Raw genomic sequence first — 15539 nt, 5'->3', positions numbered from 1 at the left:
GGAAACTCCCCAATATGACCCCATTTTGGAATCTAGACCCCTTATATTTGTATAGGGATATAGTGACTAGAGATGAGCGAACACTAAAATGTTCGAAATCCGATTCGAACAGCCGCTCACTGTTCGAACGGGTTTCAAACCCCATTATAGTCTATGGGGAACATATACTCGTTAAGGGGGAAACCCAAATCCGTCTCAGGAAGGTCACCAAGTCCACTATGACAACCACAGGAAATGATGCCAACACCCTGGAATGACACTGGGACAGCAGGGGAAGCATGTCTGGGGGCATCTAACACACCAAAGACCCTCTATTACCCCAACATCACAGCCTAACAACTACACACTTTACACACTCAATACCACCTCTCAGACAGTGGAAAAACACCTTGAAACATTCTTTCTTTCTGGAAGTGAGTACAGCCTGTCACCCAGAAGTGTATTTGGCCCTTGTAGTGAGTTGAGGTTGGCACCAGCAGTGTTTTTGAAAATCAGGGTGAGTCTCTAACCAGCAGAGTTTTGGGAAATTCATGGTGGAAGGAGCCTCTGTGCTGGACTCTCCGGTGTTTGGGTCCACCAGGGGACTCGAATGAAGGACCGAACTGCCAAAACACCAGACCCCATAGAATAGAACGGTGTCCTGCAGCTGGCGGAGAGATCAGTGCTCCATAACTCCAGACAGGTCCTTTCTCTCCGGTGATTTCCGTGGTTTCTGCGGTGGCGTCCAGCACAGGTGTGACTCTAGCCCGACCGCCATATAATACAAGATCCGCCGCAGCCAACGGACGAGTCCTCTGAGTATTATCTCTATAGTGCCCTCCAGTTCTATACAATATCCCCATTATAAATACTAGTTTCCCCCTTTATGATATAAGTATTGGACGCGTCACCAATTCTCTAAGTAATTCTATTAGTAAAGATTCTATTGACATGAGATTCTCTTCAGATGTCGGTAATGTCTAATCTAATCCCCTCAGAGCAGAGATGGCCATAAATAATATGTAATGATGAGACGCAGCAGTGGGAAAAAGTACCGACCACGAGAAGAAAGCACCAGAGGAGCAAAAAGTCCTGGAAAGTCCTGACAAATGTGTATAAAGACCCCGGAAGTGAATGTGACCAGTGCGTGGGGTGATATAGTCACTAGATAGATAAAAAGCTGCTGGATACTTTGTACAGAGGACAGAGCGGAGGCTCCTCAAATATTTGTATGAGAAGACAAGTAAATAAAGACTGGATGAGATCACAGTCCATATAATAAGGGGGTTATTAGATAAGGGGGCTATTAGAAAGGGGGCTATTAGATAGGGGGCTATTAGATAAGGGGGCTATTATATAGGGGGCTATTAGATAAGGGGGCTATTATAGAGGGGGCTATTATAGAGGGGACTATTAGATGCGGGCTATTAGATAAGGGGGCTATTATAGAGGGGGCTATTAGATAAGGGGGCTATTAGATAAGGGGCTATTAGATAAGGGGGCTATTAGATAAGGGGGCTATTAGATAAGGGGGCTATTAGATAAGGGGGCTATTAGATAAGGGGGCTATTAGAGAGATCTGTCCAGCAGGTTTCCCCATGGGGAGTTTGTTGGGGACAAATATCATCCCCACTCTTATAATTGCCCCTATATATTCAGAGTAAATAATGTGGCCATAAATATAATGGCCTCCACTTAAAGTAATATGGAAGATTCCTAAATAAACTCAAAAGTCCAGTTTTTTTTATAGGCGATAAGATTCTCAAACTTAGTTTCTCCTGCACATCCCCTTATAGCCATTGTCCTGATGGAGGTTCGGTCTGGCCATGGCCCTCAGGACGGGGTCTATAGCTGTCTATAGCTATAGCTGTCTCTTTGTCTATAGCTCCAAGCTCTTGTCCCCTGTCAGGAATTTTTTTTTTATTTTATAAACACCTAGTTAGTTGCCTTAGATCCGGATTATTCTTCTGGTATTAGTTTGTAGGCTGGGCTAATAGTAACCTGCATTTGGCTCTTGTGAGAGCGCCCCTCTATGGGCGACAGTATTCAGGTCACTTACCTAGCTCTGCTCACATATAGGCTAGTCTTTGTCTCCCCCACAAGACACTAAGGGGATGTGTAGGAGAAACAAAGTGTGAGAGATCTTCTATAACAAAGTGACATCATCACATCCAGTCTACAGCTCCCGGGGCCAGAGTGCAGAGGGGGCAGAGCGGTGTGATAGGGGCTGCCCGCGGACGGCTCCTGCTTCACCACTGTATTCAGCTCATCTGTGTAAGGACGGTGAAAAACAAAGAGGAGACACCGAGCGCTCTGAGTGTAGTATATAAGACACACATTTTGGAAGAGTAAATGAAAGTTACGGAAATGACCCGTTGGCCTCTCACCTGCGAGGGATGCGAACAGTCACAACCTCTTTTGATCGCTTTCTGATTGAAAGATCCAGGTTGGAGTGGCAGCAGATGCAACAGTACACCCAAAAACCGGAGAAGGGAAGTGTAGAGGTCAGAAATTTGTTGTTAAATATGGAAACCTGCGCTCACTGCTGAGGAAATGATCTGGAGACCGGATTGTCCAATGTGGAGTGAATTTGGCCCGACATGTCCTGCTTATTTTGCACTTGAGAAAGGGCCTGATGTGACGCGTTGTGCTGTTTTTTGTGCTGTTTTACCCTTCTGTAATAAATTCACTCCACATTGGACTATCCGGTCTCCACATCATTTCCTCACCAGTGAGTGCAGGTTTCCAAATTTAACAATGAATTTCTGATCTCTCTACATCTGCGTAAGGAGAAGACATAGATGGATTGAGACCGTATACCTCCCAACCATCCTGGATTTAGCGGGACAGTCCCGGATTCTGGGTCCTGTCCCGTTCTCCATGTCACTGTGCCCCGGCCCCTGGTGCTGTAGATATGATGTGATGACATCACTCACATTGCGCCTTCAGCTCCTGGGACAAGAGACTGCACAGCAGGGGAGCGAGGAGAGGGGAATATCAAGACAGACATTAAACTGTAGGGGCAGATGGACAGGGGGCAATATACTGAGGGGTTTATGAGGGGAACATTAACCCCTTCCCGCCAATGGCATTTTTTGATTTTCATTTTTCAATTTTGACTCTCCCCCTTCCAAACCCCATAACTTTTTTATTTCTCCCCTCTTAGAGCTATATGAGGTCTTAATCTTTGCGGGACAAATTTTTCTTCATGATACTGATAAGGTCATAGTCGCGTTTATGACTAATTGACCGTTATCTCAGGTAACTGTCATCGTCCTAATTAATAAGGCTGAGGGCCGGCGGTCAAGAAATCACACCACTCTGTGTTGGTATTCATTCTTTTCTCAGCTAAAATGTATACTGACGCACTTTTTATTGAGACCACAGAGTTACATAGTAGCAGAGAAAGGAAGTGATACAACAACAACGTAAGTTTTCATATTCATCCCTGATTGGTATGGGACATCTCAATCAAACAGAAAAAGTTTATGCAGTGCCATATATAGCCAGCTGCTCCCGCTCCTGCGTGGTAACCTTGGGGCGCTGTCTTGTGGCAGCAAGCCAAGCATTTGTTTTTCTTGCACCCATCTTGGATACAGGTGCCATCTTATCATATAACATTATAGCAGTTTCAAGCATAAGCAACTACAGTACATCTAGCATTAAGCTTTAAAGGATAACAATGTTTTTCATACATTACATAATTATAACCTTCACAATACCGCCATTATTATTCTGTACAATGTACTGGGAAGCTGGAAAAAAATTCAGAATGGGGGCGATTTGAAGAAAAAGTGCATTTGTGCAATTTTCTTACGGGATTTGTTTTTATGGCATTCACTATGCAGCCAAAATGACATGTCACCTGTATTCTATGTTTCGGTACGATTCCGGGGATACCAAATTCATATGCTTTTATTTACATTTTAACCTCTTAACAAAAATCCAAAACTGTGCCAAATTTCTTTTTTCTAAAATTCTCCATATTCTGACACTCGTAACCAGAGGCGTAATTAGGAATGGCAGGGCCCCGTGGCGAACTTTTGACTTTTGCCCCTCCCCCCAACCGACACCGAAGACCTCGACCGACCCCCTCCTCCGCACTCTATTATGTCCCTTAGTGTCCCCTGCACACAGTATTATGTCCCTTAGTGTCCCCTGCACACAGTATTATGCCCATAGTGGCCCCTGCACACAGTATTATCCCCCATAGTGGCCCCTGCACTCAGTATTATCCCCCATAGTGTCCCCTGCACACAGTATTATCCCCCATAGTGGCCCCTGCACACAGTATTATCCCCCATAGTGGCCCCTGCACACAGTATTATCCCCCATAGTGGCCCTTGCACACAGTATTATCCCCCATAGTGGCCCCTGCACACAGTATTATCCCCCATAGTGGCCCCTGCACACAGTATTATCCCCCATAGTGGCCCCTGCACACAGTATTATCCCCCATAGTGGCCCCTGCACACAGTATTATCCCCCATAGTGGCCCCTGCACACAGTATTATCCCCCATAGTGGCCCCTGCACACAGTATTATCCCCCATAGTGGCCCCTGCACACAGTATTATCCCCCATAGTGGCCCCTGCACACAGTATTATCCTCCATAGTGGCCCCTGCACACAGTATTTTCCCCAATAGTGTCCCCTGCACACAGTATTATCCCCCATAGTGGCCCCTACACACAGTATTATCCCCCATAGTGGCCCCTACACACAGTATTATCCCCAATAGTGCCACTGCACACAGTATTATCCCCCATAGTGGCCCCTACACACAGTATTATCCCCCATAGTGGCCCCTACACACAGTATTATCCCCCATAGTGGCCCCTACACACAGTATTATCCCCCATAGTGTCCCCTGCACACAGTATTATCCTCCATAGTGGCCCCTGCACACAGTATTATCCTCCATAGTGGCCCCTGCACACAGTATTATCCCCAATAGTGTCCCCTGCACATAGTATTATCCCCAATAGTGTCCCCTGCACACACAGTATTATCCCCCATAGTGTCACCTGCACACAGTATTATGTCCCTTAGTGTCCCCTGCACACAGTATTATCCCCAATAGTGTCCCCTGCACACACAGTATTATCCCCCATAGTGTCACCTGCACACAGTATTATGTCCCTTAGTGTCCCCTGCACACAGTATTATCCCCAATAGTGTCCCCTGCACACAGTATTATGTCCCATAGTTGCCCCTACACAGACACCCATAAACAATTATTATACTCTGGGGTCTTTTCAGTCCCCAGAGTATAATAATCGGAGACCCGGGGAATAAAAACATTAAAAAAACAGTTGCTTACATGTCCCCTGGCTCCTATGCTGTCGGCCGCCGCTCTCGTCCTTCTTTAATGATGTCGGACGTCACATGACCCGGGAAGCAGGCCGGGTTCATGTGATGTCAGACAAGTATGAAGGGGGCCTAGCAGGATCGTGGAGAGGTAAGTAACAGTATTTTTTACGTTCCCTTACCTCTCCCGGTCCACCGATCATTATACTCAGGGGTCTGCAAAGACTCCTGTGTATAATGATAGTGTTTGTGGGGCCCGCGGTGTCGCTTGCCGATCACGGCCCAGCAAGGATCGGCAAGTAAATAGGGCCCGTAACGGCCTATTAAAAAAAAAAAAAAAACGCAGCGGTAGCGGCTGTCACCAGGCCTCCTAATGGCCCGGGCCCTGTGGCAGCTGCCTCTATGGTAGTTACACCCCTGCTCGTAACTTTTTTATATGCCGTGTACGGGGATGCATAGGGCGTCTTTTTTTGCAGGGCCGGATGTACTTTTTAGATATATCATTTTGGGGAATTGCTTTTGCTTTGATAATTTTTTATTCAAATTTTTATCAGATGCAAAACAGTGAAAAAATGGCGGTTTGGCACTTTGACCTTTTTTCCCGCTACGGCGTTTACCGTACAGGAGAAATATTTTCTAGATTTGTAGAGCTTACGTTTTCGGACACAAGGATACCTAATATGTATGTGTTTAACAATATTTAAGTACTTTTATATGTGTTCTAGGGAAAAGGGGGGTGATTTGAATTTGTAATACTTTTTATTTTTTTAGATTTTTTTTTTTTTTACTTTTTTGTAATTTTCTTTTTGCATTTATTAGACCCCCTAGGGGTCTTGAAACCCAGGGGGTCTGATCACTAATGCAATGCATTACAATGCTAATGCATCGCAATACATTGCAAAATCGTAATTTCTTTTGCAGGCTGCATTCCAATCACTGGAAAAATGTTGGCGCCCATGCGCTGCCGGGAAAATGCCGCCCCGGTTAGATTTTTTTTTTTTTTAAATGTAGATTGTGAGCCCCATATAAGGATCACAATGTACATTTTTGTTTCTCCTATCAGTATGTCTTAGTAGAATGGGAGGAAATCCACACAAACACAGGGAGAACATAGAAACTCCTTATGGATGTTGTTCCTGGCGGGATTCAAACCCAGGACTCCAGCACTGCAAGGCTGCAGTGCTAACCACTGAGCCATCATGTTGCCCCACCTCAGTCAGCTTTGACTGAGGCACTGTAGGGGTTAACTCCCCCCAATCGGTTCGGGCTCCGACTGGGGGCGTTAGTGCTGGGTGTCTACTGTGTAAATCAGTAGACACCTGGCAGCTATAGCAGCCACCTGACTCCCGGCGGCCGCCATAGTTAAACACCCAGTGTCCGCCGTATTAGTGCGGCGGATGTCGGGAAGGGGTTAAACTGGGTGGGGCATAGGATGGAGACATTAAACTTTGGGGACAGATAGAAGGTGCATTAAACTATGGGGGTAGATGAAGAAGGACATTAAACTGGAGGCAGATGGAGGGAGACATTAATGTCCCTTTAGTTTCTCCTACGGTATAATGTCCCCTTCATTTTCCTCCATTTAATGCCCCCCTCCATCTGTCCCCACAGTTTAATGTCCCCCATCATCTGCAAAAGCTTAACTTAAGAAGCACTGGCACTGCCCCCTCCTCGCTCCCCTGCTGCGCAGCCTCTTGTCCCGGAGTGTTCGGGGAGCTGCAGACATCACATCATCTCTACAGCTCCAGGGATGGCAGTGGTGAGGTTGGGGTGTCCTCTGCGAACACAGATGAGTTGACATACATACCTGACCGAAACTGCGGAACAGGCCCTGTTATCCGGGACCGGTATGGTTGGGAGGTCTGCACCTCTAGGGGACGGAACCCAATTGGGACAGCAGAGCAGGAACGAACCATAATCCAGGAATGGAGGTAATGGAGGTATACAGTCCTTATGTGAGTTTCCACATGAAGCAGGTCAGTCCCTATATGAGACTACCAGTGCAAGTCTCTTATTAGACAGTCTCACATGAGATCTCTCAGTCCTGCACAATCAGTGATAGACTGGTTTGTAATACTAGCACATTAGCTGCAGTCAGTTCCTCCCACCATTAGGTGTCGCTGTGATCCTGTACTGTGACGGCCGCTCTGTACTATGGAGTATAATAGAGCATTAGCTGAAATCAGTTCCTCCCACCACTAGGTGTCGCTGTGATCATGTGCAGAGACGGCCACTCTGTACTATGGAGTATAATAGAGCATTAGCTGCAGTCAGTTCCTCCCACCACTAGGTGTCGCTGTGATCATGTGCAGTGACGGCCGCTCTGTACTAGAGTATAATAGAGCGTTAGCTGCAGTCAGTTCCTCCCACCACTAGGTGTCGCTGTGATCATGTGCAGTGACGACCGCTCTGTACTCTGGGGTATAGAAGAGATGCTCTGAGCTGATGCAGCCATTTTGCTCCTTGTATGCGGAGGGGGAGGTTGTGCTGGGGCTGTGGAGGGGATTTTAGCTTCTGGTAGGCAGGAAATATTATGAAATCAGCAGCACTGCTTGAAGAGTCTATAAACACCATCAGCTTATAGGCTCAGCCTGCAGAAATGTCTCAAAACCACTTTTTAGGGCTGAAATTCTGTATCACTGGTATACAGTATATACCTGGGCTGAAGCAACAGAATGGGCCTGACGCTCTAAACCAGGGGTGGGCAATTCATTCTCCCATGGGGCCACATGAGAAATTTGAATGGTTTTAGAGGGCCAGGCTAATATACTTAACTCAGTTCTACCCTATACCTGTATACAGTATATATACTATCCCTTCATAAAAAAAACTAAGACATTATAGAGACATTAGAGATGAGCAAATGCCGTTCGATCAAATTGGTATTCAATTGTATATTCGGCTGTTCGATGTATTCCATTCCAATCTAATGCCACGCAGCAAACGCAGTAAAAATTTCTATCCCCTCCCACTGACAACGTAGGCATTGAAAAAACCCATTGGCTGCCGAAAACGTGACCTCTGATTTATAAGAATATTGGCCGCCATCTTCGTCACATTTGCGGTAAGAGATAGGGAGAGAGATCTGCTGAGGGCTAGAGAGGGATTAGCTTCTGCTAGGCAGGGAAGAACTGAAGAACAACAATAGCTCTTTTCAGATCTATACACTGCAGTGCGAGGAGTCGACAGACGCTCAATCCAGCTTTGCACGGTGTATCCCCCCAAATGCCAAAGTGGGATACACAGCACTTGTCCGGCTATATACGCTCAACCCAGCTTTCCACGGGGTGTTCCCCCCCAATATCTAGCAGGGATACAGAGCAATTAAATCTCGCTATATACACTCAACCCAGCTTTCCACGGGGTGTTCCCCCCCAAATCTAACAGGGATACAGAGCAATTATGTCCGGCTATATACGCTCAACCCAGCTTTCTATGGTGCCTACCCTCAAACGCCAAAGTGGGATACACAGCAATTCAGTCAGTCCATATAAGCTCAATCCAGTTTTTAATGCTGTACCCCCCAAAACCTAAGTGGGATACACAGCAAGTCAGTCAGGCTATATACGCTCAATCCAGTTTTTAACGGTGTGTACACCACAAACCTAAGGGGGATACACAACAAGTCAGGCTATATACACTCAATCCAGTTTTTAAATGTGCTCTCCCCCCCCCCCCCCCCAAACCTAAGGGGGATACACAGCAATTGTCAGGCTCTATATGCTCAATCCAATTTTTAAAGGTGTTCCCCCCCCCCCCCCCTCAAACTTACGGAGTATACACAGCAATTGTCAGGCTGTATACGCTCAATCCAGTTTTTAATGGCGTGTACCCCAAAAAACCTAAGTGGTATACAGACAATCTGTGTAAGTATATATATATATATATATATATATATATATATATGCTGAATCCAGCTTTATTGGTTGTATTCCACTCCCAAATAAAAGCAGTATACAGCTAAATATAAAATAGCATCTCTGTTTATGGGCTGAAGCTGAATGGTGGGCCTGACACTGTATACACTGCTGGGGCAAGTGACAACTACAAAAGAGGGGTAAAATAATTAATCCTGGGGGTGGCACGGCTGAATTGGCATTAATGGGCACAAAATGACATCTATGTTTATGGGCTGAAGCAAAAGAATGGGACATAAACTTAAAATGCAGGGGCCCAATCTGTCTCTAACTCAAAAGAGCATAGACACGCAGGTTCTATCATGCAGTTACAAGTAGAAGAGTGGCTCTGCAAGTGACAGTTGGTGTTTATTGTGTACACTCTATGCCACCATGATTTTAAGGAGACGTTGAGCCAGGGTTTTTATACTGACTGCCAGATTTGGCTAAATATATGGGTTTGTAATCACTTACATGTGTCTTTCACCTTCACCTTTTGTATTATTTTGTATACCTGCTTTTAACATGATATATTAAAAGTTAAATGTTAAAGGGTATCCCAGGAGTGCATTGGTTTTTTGACTTCCCCTGGATCAACACTGTAGGGAATGTAGGGTTATAGGTTGGACTTGATGGACTAATGTCTTTATCCAACCTCATCAACTATGTAACCAAAAAGGCTAACTGCGGGGTGTACTTGCACCCTCTCGCCAAACTGACCCAAACCTAAGCTGGGGAAAGCCTCCTCTCACCCCAAGGGCCACAGGTCCAACTTCTACACCCAATACATGTAAGGCGCAGAGGGATCGGAGAGGACAGGCCTGTGGTTGGCCAGGTACTCACGGAACATGCACCTATACTTTTCCCTCCTGATGACACTAGGTCCCTCAGTGGTGGTAGTTTGGTCAGGAGGGGGGGCATTAACGTGTCCCAGACCTTGGAGTGTTCCCCTGGTGGTTGTGGACCGGATGACAGTTGTTAGCCTCTTGGAGGAAATTTCTCTGCCGCCCGTGAGGGTTTACAGAAATATTTCCATCATATTCTTCACCAGTTGCTTGTGGCAATCATTTATGCGATTTTTTCCTCTCCCCTACCAGAACGAAGGATGAGATTTTTTTATGGGGTAATCCTGGGACTTGGGCATGTTAGATGCCCCCAGACATGCTTCCCCTGCTGTCCCAGTTGCATTGCAGAGGTGTTGGCATCATTTGCTGAGGTGTCACAGTGGACTTGGTGACCCTCCTGAGTCGAATTGTGGGTTCCCCTGAAACAAAGCATTTTTCCCCATAGACTATAATGGGGTTCGATATTCGTTCAAATAGTCGACTATTGAACGGCTATTCGAAACGAATATTTCACTGTTTGCTCATCTCTAGTGGCCACATATAACTTGTTTGTTTTATATAAAAAGGCAGGAAATTCAGACACTTTCCTGATTACCAAGAAAAAGTAATTGAAAGTCTTATTTTTTCAAGTACTTGCCCCCCACATCCTCTTCAATCTGAAGATGTCTAAAGACTGACAGAATGAGATTTTATTGCACCAATTCCCTCAACGGAATCAAGAAGGAATCCTCAGAGAAGATGTGGCAAGAGAGGAATGAGGCCTGATACCCGCTGCTATTGTCCAGATTGCCCGTCAGACCCAGGCTTGTGTATCAATGACTGCTTTAACCCCTTAACGCTCTGGGCAGTAATAGTATGTCCTGGCAAGTAGCACGTTCGCGCTCAGGTCAGTACTATTACTGACCAGTAATGGCGCCGGCACAGAAGCTGTGCCTGTGCCATTACACCCGGCACTCGGCTGCATTACACAGCCGAGGGCCAGGATGAGCTGCCCATGTGAACTGTGGTATTAATCCTTCCGATGCCGCGGATACATGTCCGTGACATCAAGAGCGTTTTCTGTCACATCCCCCCCCCCTGGGCACCCCCCGCGGCGAGATTGGGGGGTGCCCTGATGAATTTTATGTAGCCTGGGGTCTGGTTAGTGACCCCGGGCTGCTAGGACCCCCACTTACCTGGTGATCCTGCCGTGATGCCCGGAAGTGTGTCTCTGCGTCTGCAGAGACACACTTCCTATATAGCCTGCAATACACGTGTATTGCAGGCTATAGTACTGGACCAGCAATCAGAGTATTGCTGGTTCAAGTACACTAATAGGACAAATAAAAAATGTGAAAAAAGTGTAAAAAATAAATAAAGTGTGTGAAATTAATTAATTAATAAAGCCCCCAAATTCCCTTTTTCTATAGCAAATGAGTTATTAAAAAAAAAACACCTAAAAAATAATAAAAACAATGTATATTTGGTATCGCCGCGTCCGTAACAACCTGTACCATAAAACTAAAACATTATTTCACCTATATGGTAAATGTGGGGGGAAAAAAATGGAAAAAAAACGCCGGAAATAATGTTTTTTTGCCATCTCACCTTAAAAAATATGCTATAAAAAGTGATCAAAAAGTCGTATGTACACCAAAATAGTACCAATGAAAAGCACAGGTTGTCTCGCAAAAAATAAGCCCTCAACCAACTCTGTCAATCGAAAAAATAAAAATGTTACGCATCTCAGAAGATGGCGATGCAAAAAACATTGATTTATGTCCCCAAATGGGTTTTTGTTCGGCAAAATTACTAATGCATAAAAAAACCTATAAATGAGGTATCGCCGTAACCGTACCGACCCGCAGAATAAAGTTCACATGATTCTTATGCTGTAAAATGCAATGCCAGAATTGATTTTTTTTAGTCAATAAGTTATAGGCACCCAAAAATGGAGTCATTACAAAATGCATCATATCCCGGAAAAATACAAGCACTCATATGGCCACATCAACACAAAAATTAAAAAATGTAGCTTGAATAATGTGAAGACAAAAAAAAAACAAAATCGCCAAATGCGTCAGGAGGGGAATATATAAGTGGTGCGGGCATATGTCAGGGTACAGACCAGTTTTGCAGCTTACAAGAGAAAAAACAATACAAGAGACCCCCAAAGCGACCCCCCCAATCATAGGAGCTATTTTGACATAGTAGGGAATTTGCAATGTCCTCTGTACCGCTTACATATTACCTCTTAACCATCCGCTGTGCATTCACGTCTGGGATACTAATACTAACTACACCCCCTGATAAATTCATTGAGGGGTGCAGGGGCCACACGGTGGCTCAGTGGTTAGCACTGCAGCCTTGCAGCGCTGGAGTCCTTGGTTCGAATCCTGCCAAGGGCAAAAAACCATCTGCAAGGAGTTTGTATGTTCTCCCCGTGTTTGCATGGATTTCCATCCCATATTCCAAAGACATACTGATAGGGAAAAATGTACATTGTGAGCTCTATGTGGGGCTCACAATCTACATTTAAAAAAAAAAAATTTGAGGGGTGCAGTTTCCAAAATGGGGTCACTTTTGGAGGTTTCCCACGATTGCGGTACTTCTAGGGCTCTGTAAATGCAACATGGTGTCTAAAAACCATCCTAATAAAATTGCTGCCTGAAATCCCTAAAGGTGCTCCTTTGATTTCTGAGGACACGTATTGAGTCACGTTGCACAGTAGGGCCACATATGGGATATTTCTACAAACTGGAGAATCAGAGAAATAATTATTATGGTATGTTTTGCTGTTAACCCCTTCTTTGTTACGGAAAAATGTGGTTTGAAATGGAAAATGTGCATAAAAAAGTGACATTTGGAAATTTCACCTTCATTTTGCATTAATTCCTGTGGAACACCTAAAGGGTTAATAAAGTTCCTATATACAATTTTGAATAGTTTGAAGACTACCGTTTCAAAAATGGGGTCATTTATGGGTGTTTTCTATTATATAGGCCCCTCAAAGTCACTTCACAACTAAATAGGTCCCTAGAATACAAAATCTTTAAATTTTCTTGAAAATCTGACAATTTGCTACTAAGGGTGCATTCACACTGAGTAAACGCTAGCTTATTTTGTAGAGTAAAATTACACTTGTAAATTTTGCTATCCCATTGACTTCAATGATATTTTTTTACAAGTGTAAAAATACGCCTGTAAAAAATACGCCTGTAAAAAATACGCCTGTAAAAATACGCCTGTAAAATGTCATTGAAGTCAATGGGATAGCAAAATTTACAAGTGTAATTTTACTTTACAAAATAAGCTAGCGTTTACTCAGTGTGAATGCACCCTAAAGTTATAATAAGCCTTCTAACTTCCTAGAAAAGTAAAAGGACATTGAAGAAACAATGCCAATATAAAGTAGTCATATGGGAAATGTTAATTAGATATAATTTTGTGTGTTATGACTGTCTGTTTTCACGAGAATAACAGAAACTTTCAAAATTGATAATTTTATGAAATTTTCTGTATATTTTCTTTTTTTTAACAAACAAACGCAAAGTATAATGACCAAAATTTACCACCAACATAAAGTACAATGTGTCACGAAAAAACAATTTTGGAATCACCTGGATAGGTAAATGCATTATGAAGCTATCCTCACATAAAGTAAAAGACGTCATATTTGAAAAACAGGGTCTGAGCCTTAAGGCCCAAAGTACCCTGCGTCCTTAAGTGGTTAAATGACTGTTTATAACTATTTTACATGGCATTTATTATATGAGATATTTTGTTCCATCTCCATATACAGTATTTGGTGGTTATAATAAATAAGTTCTGTATACAGGATTTTTTTTTTTTTTTTTGCGCCAAATCCAAAACGTTTATTTATTTGCTATTTCGGCACAGAACAGGATGCTTTCTTCTGGCACTGGTCTATGGCTGGTGTGAGATGGCACAGGACTTCCAGTAGTCAGTGGCCGATACCGTCAGGCACAGGACACTGCCTTCCAGAAGCCCATAGCCGGTAGGAGAAGCCACAAGACGCTAAGCTCTCGAAGTCCACATCCACAGCTGCTTCATGCTTTGTCCAGTAGTATTTCTTATTGGCACCATATTGTAAATGACATGTCCAGATGGTTACATAGCAAGTATGGGTGAAATAAGGACTTCATTTTCAACCTAATAATGACTTGCTATGTTTATCCAGAGGAAGGCGAAAAAACCCCTGAGGAACAAGTATTGGTTTGTCCTCAGTTTAGGGGGAAAAAATTCCTTCTTGACCCCAAATATGGCGATCGGAATGAATCCCTGGATAGTTGGTGCTGGAATCTACATGGACATTCAGTGCAGGTTTAATGCACGAAGGAGAAGGTCTGCAACACTCTTCTTTAGGTAAAACTTAAATGCTTTAACCCATTGTTTAAAACCAGAAAGTAGACACACAGCAGTGATAACAGAAAAACATAAAGGTGCGTTAAAAAGATTTAATGCAAATCAGTGGAGAAAGGATTGTCCTAGATTCTGCGAAGAAAGACTTATCGGCCGATTACTCCTATAAGAAGACAAATACACATGTGTAAGAAGCAGCTCATAACATACATACATATATACTATACAACTGTGATCTGGCGGATATCAAAATAATGATAATGTATATAGTGCGTGTTCCCAGAAAAGAAGGAGATTCTTTGTAATCTCATTGTACCTTTTTAGTCTTTTAACACAGATGCAGCCAATTTTAGGACGTGTCAGCACCTCTATGTGCTATAGTGTACAGGGACCGTCCACACTCCTATATAGTATACTATAGAGCTGGGCTCAGTAACCTCTGGGCTTGTGAAGATGGGAAGTATAGTTTCATAACAGCTGGATGCTCAAAGGTTTCTGATCCCAGCTATGGAGGACCTATCAGATCCCTGCTATAGAGGACCTATCAGATCCCTGCTATAGAGGACCTATCAGATCCCTGCTATAGAGGACCTATCAGATCCCTGCTATAGAGGACCTACCAGATCCCTGCTATAGAGGACCTATCACATTCCTGCTATGGAGGACCTATCAGATCCCTGCTATAGAGGACCTATCAGATCCCTGCTATAGAGGACCTATCGAATCCCTGCTATAGAGGACCTATCGGATCCCTGCTATAGAGGACCTATCGGATCCCTGCTATAGAGGACCTATCGGATCCCTGCTATAGAGGACCTATCGGATCCCTGCTATAGAGGACCTATCAGATCCCTGCTATAGAGGACCTATCAGATCCCTGCTATAGAGGACCTATCCGATCCCTGCTATAGAGGACCTATCTGATCCCTGCTATAGAGGACCTATCAGCTGTCCGGTGTGGTGTAGTACAGAGGATCTTCCAGCTCTCCAGTATTGTGCAGTTGTCCAATGTGTGTCCTCCTGAAGTATATATTCCCCCAGTATAGACCTACATACAGGTCAATGGTTGTGATAAATAGACTCACCAGCTCGATGTCTTTTGCAGGAATACATTGCAGTGATTTCCTTTATCTTACCCCGGAGTCTTA

The sequence above is a fragment of the Leptodactylus fuscus genome, chromosome 2 (genome assembly GCF_031893055.1).
Source record: "Leptodactylus fuscus isolate aLepFus1 chromosome 2, aLepFus1.hap2, whole genome shotgun sequence".
Taxonomy (NCBI): Eukaryota; Metazoa; Chordata; class Amphibia; order Anura; family Leptodactylidae; genus Leptodactylus; species Leptodactylus fuscus.
Note: the sequence above shows the minus strand (reverse complement) of the source record.